This window comes from Ambystoma mexicanum, chromosome 8, assembly GCF_040938575.1.
Source record: "Ambystoma mexicanum isolate Mex_15411 chromosome 8, UKY_AmexF1_1, whole genome shotgun sequence".
NCBI classification, from domain to species: domain Eukaryota; kingdom Metazoa; phylum Chordata; class Amphibia; order Caudata; family Ambystomatidae; genus Ambystoma; species Ambystoma mexicanum.
The window spans coordinates 866,538,875-866,557,577 of NC_090929.1; positions in this window are offsets into that span (position 1 = coordinate 866,538,875).

An 18,703-nucleotide genomic window follows, 5' to 3' on the forward strand; every position below is an offset into this window, starting at 1 on the left:
AGTAGACTACACTTTTCTGTCAAGTAAACAGTTTTTTAAGATTGAACGTTTTGAAATTAGGCAGAGTAAAAATAGTGATCATGCTCAGCTATGTCTTCAACTGCAGTGGGGGTGGAAACATGAATATTCAGTGGAAAGGGTTACTGAAGTTTTAGTGAATATGAGAGGAAACAGAGTGAGGTGGATACCACTGAATATGGATACATTTCATTCAACAATGACGCTGGACTTTTACCAAACCCCTCTGGCACAAAAGATGGTTAAATACTCTGAGGGTCAATTTCCAGCTTATTTGGAAAACAATTTGGTAAGGTGGATGGAGGGGGAAGACGAAAGTAGGTGGGAGGATGTCCAATAGGCATGTTTACAACCAGGAGGTAAAGGAGAAGAACAAGATCCTGGATAGAGAGATGATTCTAAGGCGAAGAGAAAAGGGAGAAATGAAAAAAGAAAGTGTTCGCAAATTAAAGCAGGCCCATAAGAACTGGATAAAATCTGAGCGAGTAAAGCTGTACCAGAAGGATGGAGAGAACATGTTAGCCACCCTTAAGGGGAACAATACAAGCAATTTCTGGGAATTAGTAAATCGTAGAGAGGAAATATAATCATGTCTAATTACTAATCCCATCTCAGAAGAAAAATGGGTGATGCATTTTGAGAACATATATAAACCTCCTTGTAGGGAAGACTCTAGACCTAGTTGCCAGAGGGTAGTTTGAGAGATTGACATCTCTATTGGAAACATAGCTGTAAAGATAATCAGGTCAAGTCCATCAAGAGTGGGGGGGCAAGCTGACAAACGTCCTTTTTAAATGGAATATGGGTCTGTGGGAAACTTTTTGCATATTGAGTTCAAGGATATATTGGAAATACAAGAGATACCTGACTCTTGGAAAATGTCATACATGATTCCAATTTATAAGAAGAGTTCTAGACCTCTACCGTCAAATTACAGGCCGATATCCTTGATGGACGAGGACTCAAAGATCTTTGCAGCAGTAGTCCCTGAGCACATGGAGGAATGGTGTGCGGCAAACCAAATACTGGATTATAGACAAATGGAGTTCAGGAAAAATATTGGTACGGGCTGTGGAGGCTTACTGATTGCCTCTCTGCAGAGTCTGGCATGGTCTAAGTCGAATTATACTGTGAACATTGCTTCTATGGATCTCAGTATGGCCTTCGACACAGTTAATAGAAATATTCTGTGGAAAGAATTAGGGGCCTATGGTATGCCGAGCGGCCTATTGAGTATCTTGATCTACCTACACAGGGATTAAAAAATGAAAGTCTAAACTCTGAAGGTTTGGTATCTAGGGGCTTCAAAACCTACAACGGTTTACGTCAGGGGTGTATCTTGGGCCCGACGTCGTATAATCTCTATGTTGCAGATGTGGGTGTGGCTTTGGATCATAAGTGTTTAGCCACTCTCAAAATTGGGTCCATAAAAATCATTTGGGCGGCATATGCCAATGACTTTATTCTAATTGATTTAAACCCTATTGACCTGCAAAGATTGATAAACGCATTTGGAGAGAACATGACCTCAATTCAGCTTAAAATTAACCCATCTAAAATGGTCATTTTGAGAGTGTGCAAACGACATAGAGGTAAACAATGAAAATGTTGATGGTGTTGGGAGAAAACTCAGCTGCCTATAAAAGATAATATGTACTATCTAGGATATCCAGTTATAGAAAATCATACCAAAATGTTTTTTAGAAATTATTTGAAATCCAAAGGGGCTGGGTTGATAAGACAATTGAGACAAATAGATAGAAAGTTCGAAAATTGTCATTTCCACCATGTTGTGAATACTATAGAATGAAAGTACTGGGCGCTTTATGTTATGGTCTTGAATTCTTCCCGAGGTGGTTTACATCAGAGTTAAAAGTAATCAAAAGTATGATTTGGAGGGTGGTATTATATAACTTGCAGAAATGTATCCCTCCGCAAATTATTTGATATGAACAAGGCCTGCAGTCTATTGCTAGTATAGTTTTATGGGAAAAAATTGCACTGTTGCAAAAATGCTACACTAGATCAGAGGGGACTCTGTATAATCTATTGGGAGGTGCATACAAACTTGGCTTTTTAAAGGACCTACAAGAGGTCGGTATGAGTGCTCTGTAGAAATTAGGACTATCGGTTACCACTCTGAAGTCCAACCCGGTAAAGGTAAAGAAAATATTAAAAAGAGTTGATTGGGAAGAGAATAGATTGGAAGCGTTGGGCTTTCAAATTTATGCCCAAGTGGTTTCACCTCAGAAGGGGCACAGAGATATGGAGGTTTACCTCATAAAATACCAAAATAAAAATGTAAGGAATGGCATAATGAGGTTTCGTCTGAATGTGATGAAAACAAATCAAATAAATTACATACGTAATCATCTGAATGAAAAAAAGGATGGTTGTAGGTACTTTAAAATACCATTGGAGGTGGAAAATATATTACACTTAGTACTGTTAGGTCCTGCACTCCACAGGAAATGGATATGTTATTTGAAGGATTATGTAAATGTGGAATGGATGCCTCAAGATGATTTTTGGTTAATTATACTGCACAGGGAATCAATGTCCTTAAAACTGATAGAGAATGTAACATGGATTACATATGAAAATGTTATGTTCCAAATGTTGGCACAGTGAATGGATGTTGTATAAACTTCCTAATATGTACTTATAAACAAAGGTTTTTTTTTCGTAAGAATAACTGTAAGTAAGCTAAATATATATGTAATAGTGCATGGATTTAAGAATTTCTTTGTAAATATATTATTAATTACTGTCAAATTGTTGTTTAAGGATTAATTAATTTATTCTTTTGTAAAGGTTTTTATAAACCGTGTACAATAAAATAAAATAAATAAAAATAAAGACAATTTATGAAGATGTGCTCCAAAAGCATCTGAGCATTCACATGAACCAAATCCTCTTCTGGCTACCCAGGACCTTTTCCAATCAGAGTCACAATGGAACATTTGGCCTTTGCCTAATGGGAATTCATTGTGTAAGATGTCAACACTGTCTATGGTTTCCTCTTCCATCAGACCAGAACTGATTATAGACCGATTGGTTTTTCCCTTGCAAGCTAAATCCCCTCTTCTGTGTGTCAGTTCTCCACACTGAAGCCAGCCTCTAGGGGCTGAGGGTGTAGTTGACCCGAGTTTAGAGGGTTTATTACTCTTTTTTTCTTTTGGAGGCATGCTTTTGGGGATCTTTCTCAGCAGGCGCATGAGGACCTGGGCTATTTTTATCCTTGTTCTTACTTGTATCAATGGCCTGCTCATCTCATTTCGATGTAACCTGGACTTTAGTGCTGATGTACCTGCCAGTGGCCTTTGCAAGCTCCCACGGTTCTATGAGAAACTTATCTACTAAATGTTGATGTGATTCCATCTTGTGATTATTGGGGATATTGTCAGGTGCAACCAAAGTATACATGTCAACTTTGTTTCCTGCATTCAACCACTCAGATGCACAAGAACTGATGAGGGAACACCTTTAGTGTTTAACTTCCTTTTGTGTGAGCTCTGTAAAGCTCCTGAGCTACAGTTCTGGGATTGTGTATAACTTCATAAGGCCAACTGCTTGATTTGTTTTCTATGTCGGCAAACGCTCCAACTGACCGCTAATGTAGCGGGCAATGCTGTCAGATGGACTGATTTGAATATTTGCCACTTGAATTCCAATATTCAACATGCACTGAATGGTTTGACGTATGAGTGGAAACCTACCAACTTTAATGCACTTGCGCTCCAATCATTGTTGGACAGATGATAGATCAGCTGGGCTCGAGGTGTGGAGTCAAAAGTCATTGGCCCTCATTACGACCCTGGCGGAAAGTGACTGACCGGACCGCCACAGCGTAAATAGCGTTTCCGCCATTGCACGATGGAGCAAAGTGCGGCCCATTCCGACCCATCGGGCACGAGCACCACGCCATGGCGGAAGTGCAAAGTCCGCGATGGCGGAAATGACCCCAAAACGGCCCACACCGCCGCCGTACGGCGCCCTAGGTGCAATACCGCCACCCATCATAGAGGACACCGCAGTGAGCGCCAACCGTAAAGTACGGCGACCGTAAATATACGGAAACGGAAGTAAAAACATGGGCCCGGAACGGGAAACAACACCCCGTACACCTATAAAACCACAAAATACACACAACCACTAAAAACACCACCCTGAGACACATCCCAACCCGTCATCCACCCTAGTGAAACCAAGAAAAATGGGAAAAGTAGCGAAGAAAGCGTGCGACCGCAAGCGGCAGGTCCACTTCTCCCGTGAGGAACTCACCGTGCTAACAGAGACCCTCCAGGAGAATGCCGCCGCCGTCTTCTCCACGCAAATGACCAGGACGGCACTTGCGAACAAGAAGGCCATATGGGCCCTGGTGGCACAGCGGGTAAGTGCGGTGGGGACCGCACCCCGCAACCCACAGCAATGCAGGAAGCGGTGGGACGACCTGCGGATACGCGTCCGTAGCATACTTTCTGCCAACCGCAACATTGCCACAGCCACCGGGGGAGGGTCGGAATCACCCATCAAGCTGACCCCCTGGGAAGAAATCTGTGCCTCCACCATTGGAATGGAGAGCATAGAGGGAGTCGGAGGGATGGAGAAAGGAGTGCAGACATCCGGAGAATCAGGTAGGTGGCCCAAATAAAACAATGCCAAAACCACAATGTACAATCATGTGAAGTACCACGTGCCCACATAGTGCAACAGAAACACATGGCCAGGAGAACGTCCACACACATTGGCCTGATAGCGCACTTTAAAACCACAATAAATACATAAATAATTAAAAACCCCAATAACACCCACTACACGTGCAGCAGGCACACCCTAACTGCAGGCTGCCAAACAACTGCACCCTCACTCCACACACAAATGAAAGCACCTCCAAGGCCCCGACCCAAATCACCCTCAGGTACCACCCCAATGCATGTGATACATTGCCATTCCAATTCCCACAGACCCATTAATAACGCTCGCCCTCCTTTACTCCACCACAGGGTCCGATCCAAACGACTAGCTCCAGGACACCCCTACCAGCACACCTGCAAAGAGGGCCAAGACCGACGGCCAAAGACCCTCCACCTCAGCTGCACGCATCAAGACACGGCAGCAGCACATATCAAGTGGCAGCACACAGGAGGGAACATCAACAGGCACCCCAGCAGCCAGCATGCCCACAACAGCACCACCACAGGTCCCCCCAATGGATGCCACAGAAGGTACTGCCTCTGGTGGCAGCAGCACCATAGGTGACACCCCATTAATGGCAGCATGCTCCGACACAGAAGACGGGGATGTCGAAGTCAGATCCATCCATGACCTGTCCCAATCCCCCTGTCTGTTCCATCCCGTACACCATGAGGATACCACGCAGGGGCACCCACAAGACGATGACTGGCCATCCCCCACAAGCCCTGTGGCAGGGCAACATGAGGCGAACAGCCCCTCTGTGACACTACCGCAAATGGCCATGGCCCAGCAGAGGCAACAGTCCCTCGACCAGTTAATCGTGCAACAGCAGCAACTGGCCACGCTCCTCAAGGACCATGCCGATGGATGTGGGGGCACTAAGGCAGACATAGAAACATCAACTGAGACACTTAGGGCACAAATCGAGAGTAGCACCGAGAGCCTGAGAGTCCAAATGGAGAGAAGCACCGAGAGCCTGAGGGGGGAACTGCATGCGACGTCCAAAGACGTATGTGCCGAACTTGCCGCAGTGCGCCGTGTGCTCACTGAGCTCTCACAAACCCTTAGGGACATGCATGGAGGTGAGCAGGCAGAGACATCATCCGTTGCAAGTTCCGTCCAGGGCAGCCCCCAACGTAGATCTGGGAGGAACCTGCGCTCCACAGGCAGGGGTGCCCCTGATACCCGCAGAGGGGGCTTGCAATAGCGACTGCCCACTGACAATGAGCATCTTTGGACACTGGTGTTCGGGGGGGAGGTAGGAGGGTGGAGGGGGTGTGTTGGGCTCACTTGGGTGGCGGGTCGATAGGGTGTTCCACATGATATCACATCTGCCATAAACAATGCACGATCAAACAATGAGATGTGTGGACAATGATCTTTGTGTACTAGGCCATCATAGGCGTACAGTCCATATTGTGCATGTACCAGACACACACAGTGCCACGAGTCCCGTGTCCATGTATCAGCCACCAGGCGTGAGTGCTAGAAGCATGCATCTATGAGATGCTGACGAATTTCACGGCCCTCCTGTGCCTCGCAGACTCCTTGAGGTGCTGCCACATCCCCACCCTCATCATGACCATCTTCAGGTGCTTGCAGTTCTGCGTCAGGGGGCATGGGCACATTTCTACGTACGCACATGTTGTGGAGCATGACACATGCCATCACCATCTTTGCAACCTTCTCATGGCGGTACAGGAGTGCCCCGCCAGACCTGCTGAGGCACCGGAAACGGGTCTTCAGTAGGCCGAATGCCTGTTCAATGACTACACGGGTACGTGAGTGGGCATGGTTGTAGTCCTCCTCATGCTGGTCCCGTGGGTTCCGGACTGGTGTGAGGAGCCATCTCTTCAGTGGATATCCGGCATCACCTGTATGTGGACGATAAACGAATTATGTGGAATGCCATTGCTACGTACGCACCCCCCCCCTTCCTGCCAGGTCATTGCCGCATCACATACCCCACATCATCATGCATGAAATGAGACTCACCGAGTAGCCAGGATCTGTTCCCTGCGTGTCGCTCCATGTAGCGTGGTATTGTACAGTTCCTCAAGACCATAGAATCATGGGTTGATCCAGGGAATCGGGCACAACAATGTGTAATGATCCTGTTGGAGTCACACACCATTTGTACATTCAGTGAATGAAATTGTTTTCGGTTGCGGTACTGGCCCTCCATGGCATGTGGGACGACCAATTCCACATGGGTGCAGTCGATGGCACCAATGCAACCCGGTATGCCGCCAAGTGCATGGAATCCCACTTTTGTGTTGGTAATTTCCTGCTCCGAGCGTGGTAGAGAGATGTAGTCGTCTGCGTGCTGCAGGAGGGCATCGAGCACTTGCAATAGTGTCCGTGAGAACAGTGGCTGAGAAATGCCATGCAACTGTCCGACTGTGTGCTGGTAGGTGCCTGTGGCCAGGAAGTGGAGTACAGACACCACCTTCAGTAGGGGTGGGATGGCGGTTGGGCTATCTATCATGCTGACAAGGTCAGCCTGTGTCATGTCCACAATGGCGGCTATGGTGTCCCGGTCCAAACGGTAGAGGGTGTGGATCTGCTCATCAGTGAGGTTGAACGGATGTGCTCGGAGGCGTGGGATTGCGGGCTGCCTGCGTGGTGGTAGTGGCTGTGCTGGTGGCCCTTGCTGGCCCTGCCATGCCCTCCTCCTCCTCCTGCGTCTCCTCCGTGCGGCCGGTTGTAGTTGGTGTTCGTCTTCTTCTTGGAGTTGGAGTACTTGCAGTGCTATCAGGTCCCCCAGGGCCAACATCGCGAGTCCGGCCGGTAGCATTTCGGAGTGGTTGTGGGAGGAGACTGGGCGTGCAATTTATGTGTTTTCAGGCTGTATGGCCTCCACCTGTGGTGATTCATTCCACCTGTGCAAGCTGCTCTCCCCTTTGGGCGAGCACGTCCCGCACACAACGCTGCAATTCGAGGAATGGCATCTTGCTATTGCAATCATGTATTAGTACCCGATGGCCGTGTAACATTGGTTGATATGTTCATTCGGCTATGGTCCCATTGTTTCACATGCATTCTTTGCAGTCGCGAACAGACTTGTGAAGGGTCAGTGGAACGTAGTACTCGAGTAACGGTGGGCCCTCATGCATCACTGTACCGAGTTGCACCGACGGGCGGGGCGTCCCATTTGTGGGTGAAGGCAGTTGCCATTTTCACACACAGCCGCACTAGATGGATTAATTTGTGATTTCAAGCGGCCACAGATGCCTTTTCGACGTGATGTTGCAAATGAGGAATTCGAAGGGCGGCGCTTTCGGTCTTCAGCTAGCGGCGAGGAGATGCCCACAGGTCTGACTGCAAATATAACGTTCTATTGTTCAGTGTCCTTGGGACAGGGGCCATGGCGAGGATGCAATGATTGATATGAATAGTTTGGGATGCGCAATAGCGAAGTGGATGATGAGGCCGGACGTTCCCAAATACATGTTACTTCACAACACTGGAATTACGGGCTGGGGCACAGTGGATTTTGCAGGCTGCATAACGCACAGACTCAATGGAATTCTCACATGTTATGTGAGTATGGAAACAGGCGTTATCATTACGGGATGAGGGAATGATGAATGGATGCATGGGCAGATGATTTGATACAGTGTTTGCCATGTACAGGGCTTCTTGGAATCTGTCCGCCTCCCCTGCGCTATGTGATGCAGGGCTGCCATAGTGGGACCATCGTCTATCTGGCCTTGTTGAGCCCTCCCTGTCTCGACGCGCCTTCAGACACTTGTGTCCATGCACGTTACCAATCCCATCTGATGGATTCTGTTTTCACAGACGCATGCACAGGTACACTCGTTTGTGATGGTGTTTTCACCTCGATATGGATAGTTATGAGTCGCAAGTGGTTTTGGGGTGATGATGATCCTTTGGAGTGGGCTAGCATGCATATGGCTGTGGATCTAGTGTGATCATTGAAGTGAGTTGTTCGAATGTAGTTCTGATGGCCATTCTTTTCTTTTTCTTTTCTTTTGGTTGACAGGTATCTCCTCCCCTTTTGCCACTGCCATCTGTATGCCACTCCTGCAGATGGGTTTTACTCCCGACACCTGCTGCTTCGTGTTAATCAGTGGAGCAGCATTACGATCTTATGGGACGATCGCCAATGGGCCACATGCCCTTACGCAGTACTAGTGGCTCGGAGCAACATTTCGGCCTTTCAGCTGGACTAGTGCCTCCCTATTGGGACGGCCCTGCGGTTCTAGGCGCTTCCATGTTGCCTTTTCGTACGGAATGTAGCCCCTGTGTACCATGAGGGAACAGGGCGTCACACAGGAAGTAGCTGGTCATTTCTTGCGGATGCAGCCCACAATGGTGAAATGTGTTTTGGAGTTCATGGCCTAATGGCTGTATGGGCTTGGTGAATCTGTTGTGCATTAAATTTCTATTCTGATATGGGCCGTGTAGCGTTCTTCTTTGCAAGTGATGTGGCATATTCCTATTTGGGGAGCGATGTATTGTGAGGAGATCTGCATTGGGTTCCAGCTTCGGAGTATAGTTGCGTGGTACTGTGCTGGGCGCGTTTGCCTACGAAGCCCAGTGAGGTCAGGGGTGAGGGCTGCCAATATGACTGTTTGGATGATGTCATGCTCAGGGGCGGGGGGTAGGTTTTGTGTAACAGATGCCGGTCAGCCAGGTGGATTGGTGGAATGATGTGATTATCGGAATTATGCTGCCTGTGTTTGCGTGCGTTTCTTGGTGGGAGACTGAGGTCATGTCCATTGGTATAGCTTCTGTATTCGTGCCATCTGTGCCCTGCAGCTCCCATTGGCCCCTCTTGTGATTCTTTTGTTCGTTGGCATGCATGGGTGACTTGTACATTTCACTGGTTGCATTGTGACTTCGTTGCACCTACGGGGAGTTGTACTATGTGGCCAGGGAGCGGTGTACAGGCACTCAGTGGGGCCGTTTACGGTTGATTCGCGATGCCGTACTTCTCACCATGGCGGAATGGTACTTTCCGCCGTGCTTGATGGCGTTAGGTACATGTCCGCTAGGGTCGGAATTCGCGTACCCTTGCGCCATGGTGCTAATTACGGTTTGGCATGGCGCGCGCGCGTACTTGGTGCAGTTAGCGTTGGCGTTCACTACGGTGTCGCTAATGGCATCGTACTTTACGGTGACGGGTCATAGTCGCACCGAGCGCTATTCGATGGCGGTATTGCATTTCCGCCATCGTTTTTCGCTTTCCGCCAGGGTCGTAATGAGGGCCATTGTCAGGTTAGGCATGTCCATAGTTATAATGCCAACCTGACACTCGCAAAAAGAATCCCCTCTTGAACTTGAAACTGTCCAAAAACTGATCTCTAGGTGCAAGCAATCCAGGGTCCCTGGACCGAATGGCTCACAAATAATACCTTTAAGGATGATCAATATATTTGTGCCCATCTCCTGTACCTGGAGTTTAGTGACATCCTTTCCTCAGGTGTGACCCCAGTGTCTTGGAATACACCACATTTTGTCCCGCTCTTCAAGTGTGGTAGAAGGACTGACCCATCAAATTATCGACTGAATTCACTAATTGATGCAGATTGTAAGATCTTTTCATCTTTCCTGATATCACATCTTGAGGAGTGGGCACACATGTACCATCCGCTGGACCAACTTCAGACTGGCTTCAGGAAGGGCCACTCGACCAACATTAATGGGCTTGCCCTCAAGTGCATGTAAGGAGTGGCGTGGTTGACATCAGGGGGCTGCACGTACATGGCCTCAACTGACCTGAGGCAGATTGTGGTAAAAGTTGGCCAATTGGGGCCTGCCCTTAGGGCTCTTGAGGCTAATTAGCAGTGTTTATGAAAATTGTGGTGTTTGGATTCACTTGAATCAAAGGGGTGATCTCTTGAGGAGAATTCGATCCTATCAGGGGTTAGACAGGATTGTGCACTGGCCCCCTGGCTCTTCAACCAATATTTCTCTGACGTCGCCCTATCGCTAATGAAGGAGGCACTCCTTGCTCCTAACATTGGAAAGGAAAACATTATTTGGCTTGTATATGCTGACAACCTATACATTTTTGACAACACTATGGTGGGGTTGCAACAGTCTCTTACCAACTTTAAAGTACATGCTAAAGCCAATGGTCTAATAATGAATCCCAATGTTATCCTTTAGGAAAGCGAGGGCAAAGACCTTAGGCTTTATTGTTAAGTTGGGTGAGGCTCCCCTGAAACTTGCTAGGTCAGTGCAATACTTGTGATTTAATTTTTCAGCTTATCAGTGTTCAAAGGTAATTATTGAGCCCATTATACATAAGGCGAAATTACTGGAGGCTCAGCTAGTCATGATCGATTGGAAGTTTGGTAAATTTTCCCTGAAACCTGCTTTGATCTTTTTTTAAAGTAAATCATTCCCAAATGAATCCTAGTAACACTAGGTGTGAATGCACATTTCTGCTTTGTCGTAATTTTTACTATAACTTGTAATTTTCACAAAAGTGCAACATTTGCACAAATTTGCAACATTTGCAGATTGCAATCATACCCTCAAAATAGCCAATTATGGATTTGATGTATTTTCAACCAGAGCACAACCCTTATTGCTATGTAAATAGCTCCCTATCGGTATGCTAACTCCTGTTATTGGTTGACATCCACTAGCAAGAAACATGGTTAAACGTAAGGCAAATTCCTTGACTTCCCCAGGGGTGGGATCAAACAAGGGTGTACAAACTCTTCGAACCCATACAGGAAGTTAATGGGCCTCATTCCGAGTACGGCGCTAACCAATGGCGCTATTAACGCCTTCGTTGACACCGTACCCGGACCGGCAGCGCCTTGGTGGATGGTGGAATTACCGCCCCATTCCAAGGATGGCGGGGCGGTAATTCCCCATTCACCAAGGCTCTTCCCCATTCCCAAATGAGCCCCCATAGGGCTCAATGGGAATGGGGAAGATGCAAATAACGGTGACCGTTCATTACGGTCACCGTTATTGGCTTGGAGGCCCCTTTGAGCCCTCGACTTTAACACCTGCTCAAAGAAGGCGTTAAGGGCGAGGGCGCAAAGGAAACTCGGAGTATGGCGGTAAGGGATCACCGCCACCGGTCTCGTTACCGGTGGCCGCTATCCCTTACTGCCATACTCGGAATGAGACCCAATGTCTTCATTTCTAAAAATTAAGGTGTTCCTGTTTGATTTGGATGATGGGGGTGGAAGTTCAGTCTCACAGGTATAATAGAACTGTGGGATGAGAATGGGGTAGCCCAGGCGAAAGATAAACATAACACACAAGTACCCAGTGGCCAGAGGAAACAAACTAAAGAGTACCCAAAAGCCAGATTTTTTGTTGATAATTCTGTCAACAAGGAAGGGGGAAAAGCTATTGTCTCCCGGTCCGGGCTGCCCCAATCCATCGGACCGCATTGGCCACCAAACAAGTAGTATAATTGAAGTGCATCCCACTAGTGCTCTACTTGGCAGTTTAGCCGAAAAGAACCTCGAGGAGGCTTTGGGTGGACTGCCTGGTGCCCTAGAAGTGGCAGAGGTACCCAATCCAAGCCCAAAGGAGGGCCGGACAGCTTCACTTCCAGATCGTGATAATCTGAGTAATACATTCCCGATAAAAAGAGCAAAGCAATACTGAGGTAGACAGCTCCGTGTCTTATTATCCCCAGTTTAGTGTGCACATATGATTGCAAGATCATCCTTAATCGCTTAATGGTGGAACTTAGCAATTTTAGAAATTTGGTGGCTAGCCTAACGAAAATTGTCATGGAACAGGCAAAGCAGCTCCAACTAATATAGAAAAAACTTCCACCTGATTTATGTAAGTTAGAGACTGACCACAGTACATGCGTTCCAACAAAGGTTGATCGAGGACCAGCAGCAAAGAAAAGCAAATCGTAGATGGTAGCCACAGGGAACAAGGGGTTCCCTTGACAACCCAAAAAGTAGGAGTTACAAGGGGCCTCCAGTGGGCCAAACGATTAAATGATACTATCCATAGGCATGTGGAATCCTATCCTATCCGCCCTGAACAAAGAACTATGTTCTGAAGGCTCCAAACCAAATCTATAGGGAAAGAACTCTTTTGAGACCCACACAGATGTCTGCAAAAGCACAACATGGTTGTCCAATCTTTATGTGTAATGTGCCTAAATTAAAATCAGGGGGCATATGAAAATGAAGATATCCTGATTAATAAGAGCATCCACGGGATCTGTTATGCACCTCTGTTATTAGAGAAGACCATTTCTGTGCCACTTGAGTGACCATGGCACCCGAGCAGGGTGACTACATCAAATTGGATCTGAGGATCCTAGGCTTGTGGAGGGATTATTGGCTGTAGAAGCTAGAACGTATCCTCCCTAGGGTTCATCAATTTCCCCAAGACCGTCTGCTCCTAATAAATGGTATAGTTGCCCACATGGGTCAATATCACCTGATCCTGATTGGACCCCGCTTGAAAGGGGAGAAGGTCTGGATGAGGTGGATTGACACCCGCCACCCACCCCACTTGCAAACCGGGCAGAAACTGGAAGCATGAAAGCACTTTTCTCTAACATGGCTGTGATTGCCAGACACCTGGCGGACCCTGACTGGCTGGCCTTGGTATGCTCACATGGGTTTATATGCTTCCTGGAAACGTGGGCAGTGGCAGCCAATGACATCCAGGGCTTCAAGGTGTTTAACATCCCAGCAATTAAAGGTTCCAGAGGAAGACTATGGGGGGGCTATTGACCCTGGTGTCAACAGGGTCAGGTTGGAAAATGTCAATAAGCAAGGAAAGCTTGGTAGACCTGCAATTGATTTTTGGTACCAACACAGAAGGTATGACCATACTCATTTTTAATATATATAAAAGACCATACAGCACCAATGCATTGATGACACTCACTTTATTGCAAGATCTAGCGTCCAGCTGGGAACGTAGGATCCGGGGCCCCTCCACATTGTCATTGGAAGAGACTGTAAACTTCAGTTTGAGCCACTCCGAGAGATTATGGAAGGAAGTGGATGCGGCCTGGGAGATTCCTCAGGTTGAAGCCAGCTTCCCTGCCCAGGAAAACCAACATGCCCTGGAATCAGGGCAGATTCGTTATGGCCTAAATCACAGAGCCTCTAACGGAAGGCTCGTCCAGGATAGATTACGCCTTGGTGCCACTGAGTGATCGGGGTGAGGTGGAAGAGTTCTGAATGCTCGATCAGGTGGATAGTGACCAGAAACCACTAGCAATTATATTAAGGTGGCATAGTAAACCGGCAACTGGAAATGTAAATATGATGCCAGTAGAGATAGCTGAAAATAACAGAAGGGTCGTCAAATGGGATAACATTCTGACCCAAGGACTAAAACATTCTATCTACCACTCAATTCTCCCCTCCATTGAACACCTATCCAATCTTATCAGGGGAATGAATGAGGTATTGGCTGAGTTTAACTGTCTGATGCATGAACTCGGCCCATGGTTCACTATCCCAGTAACCCTCTTTAAATTGAGAAAGGGGCAGAAACCAGTATGGCTGCGAGGATAAAGTTCAAAACCCTCTGCATTGTCCACAAGGCCTTCTGGGGCCTGGGTCCTAAATACCTTCAACTCTCTCTTCCCAAATATCTTCCTCCCCGAGCCCTTCGCTCATCCGCCTCCAACTCCCTCATGGTCAGCCGCTTCTCGAAGCAACGAGCTGGGGGTAGATCTCTCTCCGCGGCAGGGGCCTCCCTCTGGAACAGCCTTCCTGCCTCCCTGAAACTTGAGGAGAACCACCTCCGGTTCCGGAAGCACCTCAAAACCTTCCTCTTTGCTTCTGCTTTCTCTCTCCCTCTCCCCTGCTGAACAGCTAGTTAAATTCTTCACTAAACTGCACTGATCCTGCAACTTGACCACTCTAAACTGCCTTCGGTCCTGGTCCCAGTCACTGATCCCCTGGAACCCCTCTGCACTACGGGACTGTCTCTGTATCCCTACAGCCCCCCCCCCCTTCCCCAGCACTTGCTCTGCACTTACCTTGCACTTGCCACTAGCTGGCCCTTTTTTATTTATTACTTACGCCACTTACCTTTACTGCACTTCCCCCCTCCCCTTCCCCTTGCACTTTTCCCCCCTCCCCCACCCCTGCACTTGCGCGATCTGAATGACACCTGGCTTAGTAGGATCGTTTGTTTTGTCTCCCCTTGTTCCTCCCCTCCCTGCCTCGTCGCGCCTTGAAACACCTGTGTATAGGCGCGTTACAAATACCATATCATATCATATCATATCATATGGTTTCACAAATTCTACAGGCAGGACCTTATGGCAGATCTTGCAAGGAGTCGAAAGGTGAACAAAGAGACCCTGCAAACTAAAAGGGGTGCATATAAAAATGCAGTGAAGTCTAGGAAAACGTTATTCCTGAAATATGAATGGGAAGCCCTGATAGAAGCTTCCGCTGATAGGGACAGCAAGACCTTCTGGGCTCTCGTAGCAGACCGCAAAGAGAGTAACGATAACAGGCATCAATCTATGATAACCGAAGCAGAATTTCTTTCTCACTTCCGTGGTTTATACCATTAGGAGACTTCCCATGAAGCCTGTGACCTGTAGCGCCTATCAGAGGCTGGTCAGTTGATGATTGACTGTACCAGGCTGCCCATTGTTATCATCATGGTAGCAGTTAAAAAAGCCTTGGCAAACTGTAAAGGGAAGAAGGCACCTGGTTCCAATAAAATCCTGATTGACATCCTGAAGGAGGAGCCCAAAATTTGGCTCCAGTCCTACAAGATTATTCTAACCAGTGGCTAGCTGTAATGGTATTCTGGAATCCTGGTGACAGGCAGAGATAGTACCCATATATAAAAAATGGGGAAGGGAGAATCTGGCCAACTATAGGCTGATCTCACTGCTTAATGCCACAGGAAAACTATTTGCCACGGTGTTGCTACAACATCTGCAGGTGTGGGCAATGAGCAATGGACTAATTTCCCACCTCCAGGCCAGATTTCAACAAGGGCTTTGTAAAGTCGATCAGTGTTTCTGTTTGTTTACTTTAACTCAGAAATTAATTCTGTTGAAACGATATTACCCAATTGATCGCTAAAATTTGGTCACTACCATTAGTTCAATTTTTCGCGATCAATTTGAATCTGAAAATCTGAAAATACCAAACATGAAGAGCAGGGGTCACGGGGGTGTCCCCCGCTCTTCATGAATTGTATCTTCAGAATCGGGTGTTGCATTGGTGTCCACCATACCCCAACATTGACAGCAGGGGACACAAATTGCTCAGGCCCCTGTTTTTAATGAATGTTGAAAACGGGGCGCCAAAAACCCATATCCATTAAAACACATGCAGGTCTTTATGCTGTGTTAATAGAGCTGAAGACAGCCTTTGATAGGGTACCCAGGGCCTAGTTATGGCAGTTCCTCTTGAGGTGGGGGTGCCAGCTGAGTTGGTATGCCTGCTCACCAACCTTTATTCCAACAACACATCAGTAGTAAGGTGGGGGGCAGGAGGGGAAACTAATGAGTAGTTCCAGGTCAACAGCGGCATGCAGCAAGGATGTATGCTTGCCCTGCTTCTGTTCTGCCTTTACATCAATGAAATCATCCAGGACTTGGTGGCAGAATGTTCCAGAGGTGAGTTGGACCCACCCAAGCTTGGAACTGATGTCTATCCGGCACTATTTTTTGCTGATGACACAGTTCTGCTGGCCACCTCGCTGGATCAAAAAAAAGCCTGGAGCGTTTCATTGCAAAGTGCGCTCTGCTGGGTCTGACGCTCAATAGGACCAGGATTAAGGTGCTAGTTTTTAGACAGAGGAGAACCAAGCCTGTGACACTTCGCTTGGAGTTTGACAGTACTGCACTAGGACAAGTCACCCAGTATGACTACTTAAGAGTGAGGTTTACAGATACAGGCTCATGGGCAGCTCAGGCAAATATGTCAAAGTCCATACTTGAAAGAAATGGTGGTGGCCTTAAAACATTTTTTGTTTCCTGTGGAGAGCAGTGACACCAGCAATAAATATGTACGGCATTCAGACAGTACCAGCTCTATTCTACGGAGCGGACATTTGGGGTCACACCAAGTACTTAAATCTAGAAGTTGCAGAGAAAACACTTCTGAAAAAGCTACTTAGACTGCCATTTTGTTTTCCAAATGCCCCGCTCCACATGGAATCAACCCTATTATCCATCAGTCGGTATGGAAACCAGTTTTCTATTGGCTTAGACATTGGGGATCTCTGTGCGCTCAACAAATGTAAAGCAGCATATAACAATCTGATGAACTAACATGGCGGACGCTTACTCCAATGGTCGGCTAATGTTAGGCAACAGCTTAAACTGTCCGGCATAGAAGAACTATGGCATAACCCAGACAATCTATGCGGTGACCAAAAAGGAGACATTAGGCAGTTGGAGAAAAGCGAGACCCAAGAATGACTTATTACCTCATGTCAGAACCTGAAAGTAGGGTTGGCATATCTCTCCATTAAACAGATCTGGGTGGAGAGAGATATCTGGACCTGGTCTTACCTGCCAGGTCCCATGCCCTATTCCTAGAGTTCAGGACTGGTACCCTGCAGGTTGCATCCTTCACAAGTGTATGAAGGAGTAGTAACTCAGAAACCTGCCCAAAATGTGCTTGAGAGGCTGAATATGTTTGTCGGTTCTTGCTTTTTGTGAGTCCTACCGAGATCTGAGGATCATTTATTTGATACATCTGTTCAGAAAAGCATGTGCGAAAACCATGCAAGAAGCAATGCATTTATGTAAATCTATGAAAGTGGTGAACGATATATATTTTGTAGCAAAATCTATCTATGTGTGTGGTTGAATAGGTTGCTACCCCAAACCAATTGATTCACCCGTGTTTGCCTTTTAGTTTTTTGCAGGCCCTATAATGATGATATTCTATGAATTGTATATTTTATATTGATGCTTTCCATCTACTGATATTTAACTGTTTTTAGGTATTCTATTTTATGATGTATTTGTATGTGTGTGCTAAAGGAACATTTCCCGAATAAAACTTGCTGACTGACTGATTTCTATTGCTTTCTGCTTCTGAAGAAAAATATGAGGAGAAATAGAATTACACTGCTGCAAATATGTAAAACAAAAGTGAAATACCAGTGACCAGTCTTGTCAGGAAGTCTAGGATGTCTAATCCTGAATTGAAGAAATAAAGCCTCATTATGAGTTTGGTGGTATCTCAGTGGTAAATTCACCGAGATATCCCCAAACAGATTTACTGTTACTGACATCGGTTTGAGGGAATTATCACCAGATTACAAGTGGCGGTATTGCAGTATAAGTCCTCATTTATGGAGTCCACTCCATGAGGATTTCAGCAGCATTACCACTGCATTACCACTGTTTGTGGCCACACTGCTGAACTCATAGTGAGGCCATAGTGTGAGACCCAAACTGAGGCTGTTCCTAGAGTGGTAATGACTCCAGGCAAGGTAGAGCTTTTCAGGATTGTGCTCGTACATCTGACTAAGTTCAATTGCCTTCCAAGGTTTTGGGCAGATACCTTGCCTTCTTTCTGTTTCTTGAAATGTCACAGTTGTACTGGCAAGTGTAATTTTGATGTTCTTAATTTGTGCCAAGCTCATCGACATCAGATGGCTGAATTTAGCTTTGGCTCATTGTGGTTGACTAGTTCAGCATGGACTGGTGGTTGGAAAACGACTCGACAGTAATTGACCACATGGTGACAGTGATCAGGCTGGCAATTCCAACAGCCACAACGTTGCACATAGCATTAAACTGATCACGTAGGACTGAATGGCCAGCAGACAAGATGTGCGCACATATTTTTCAACACTTATTGAATTCAATGATGCAGACTGTAGAATGTGATGATAATTCACAGGGCTGTGGTTTTGTGATAAATTGGCACTAAACGTGTTGCCTGCCAATGCAGTCTTTAAGGACATACTGGCTAATGCATGAATCCCCTTGTGTCACACAAGAGACAATCACATCCAGAATGACATCTTTATGGAAGTTGACACCTAGTTGTAGCACATTGAAGAT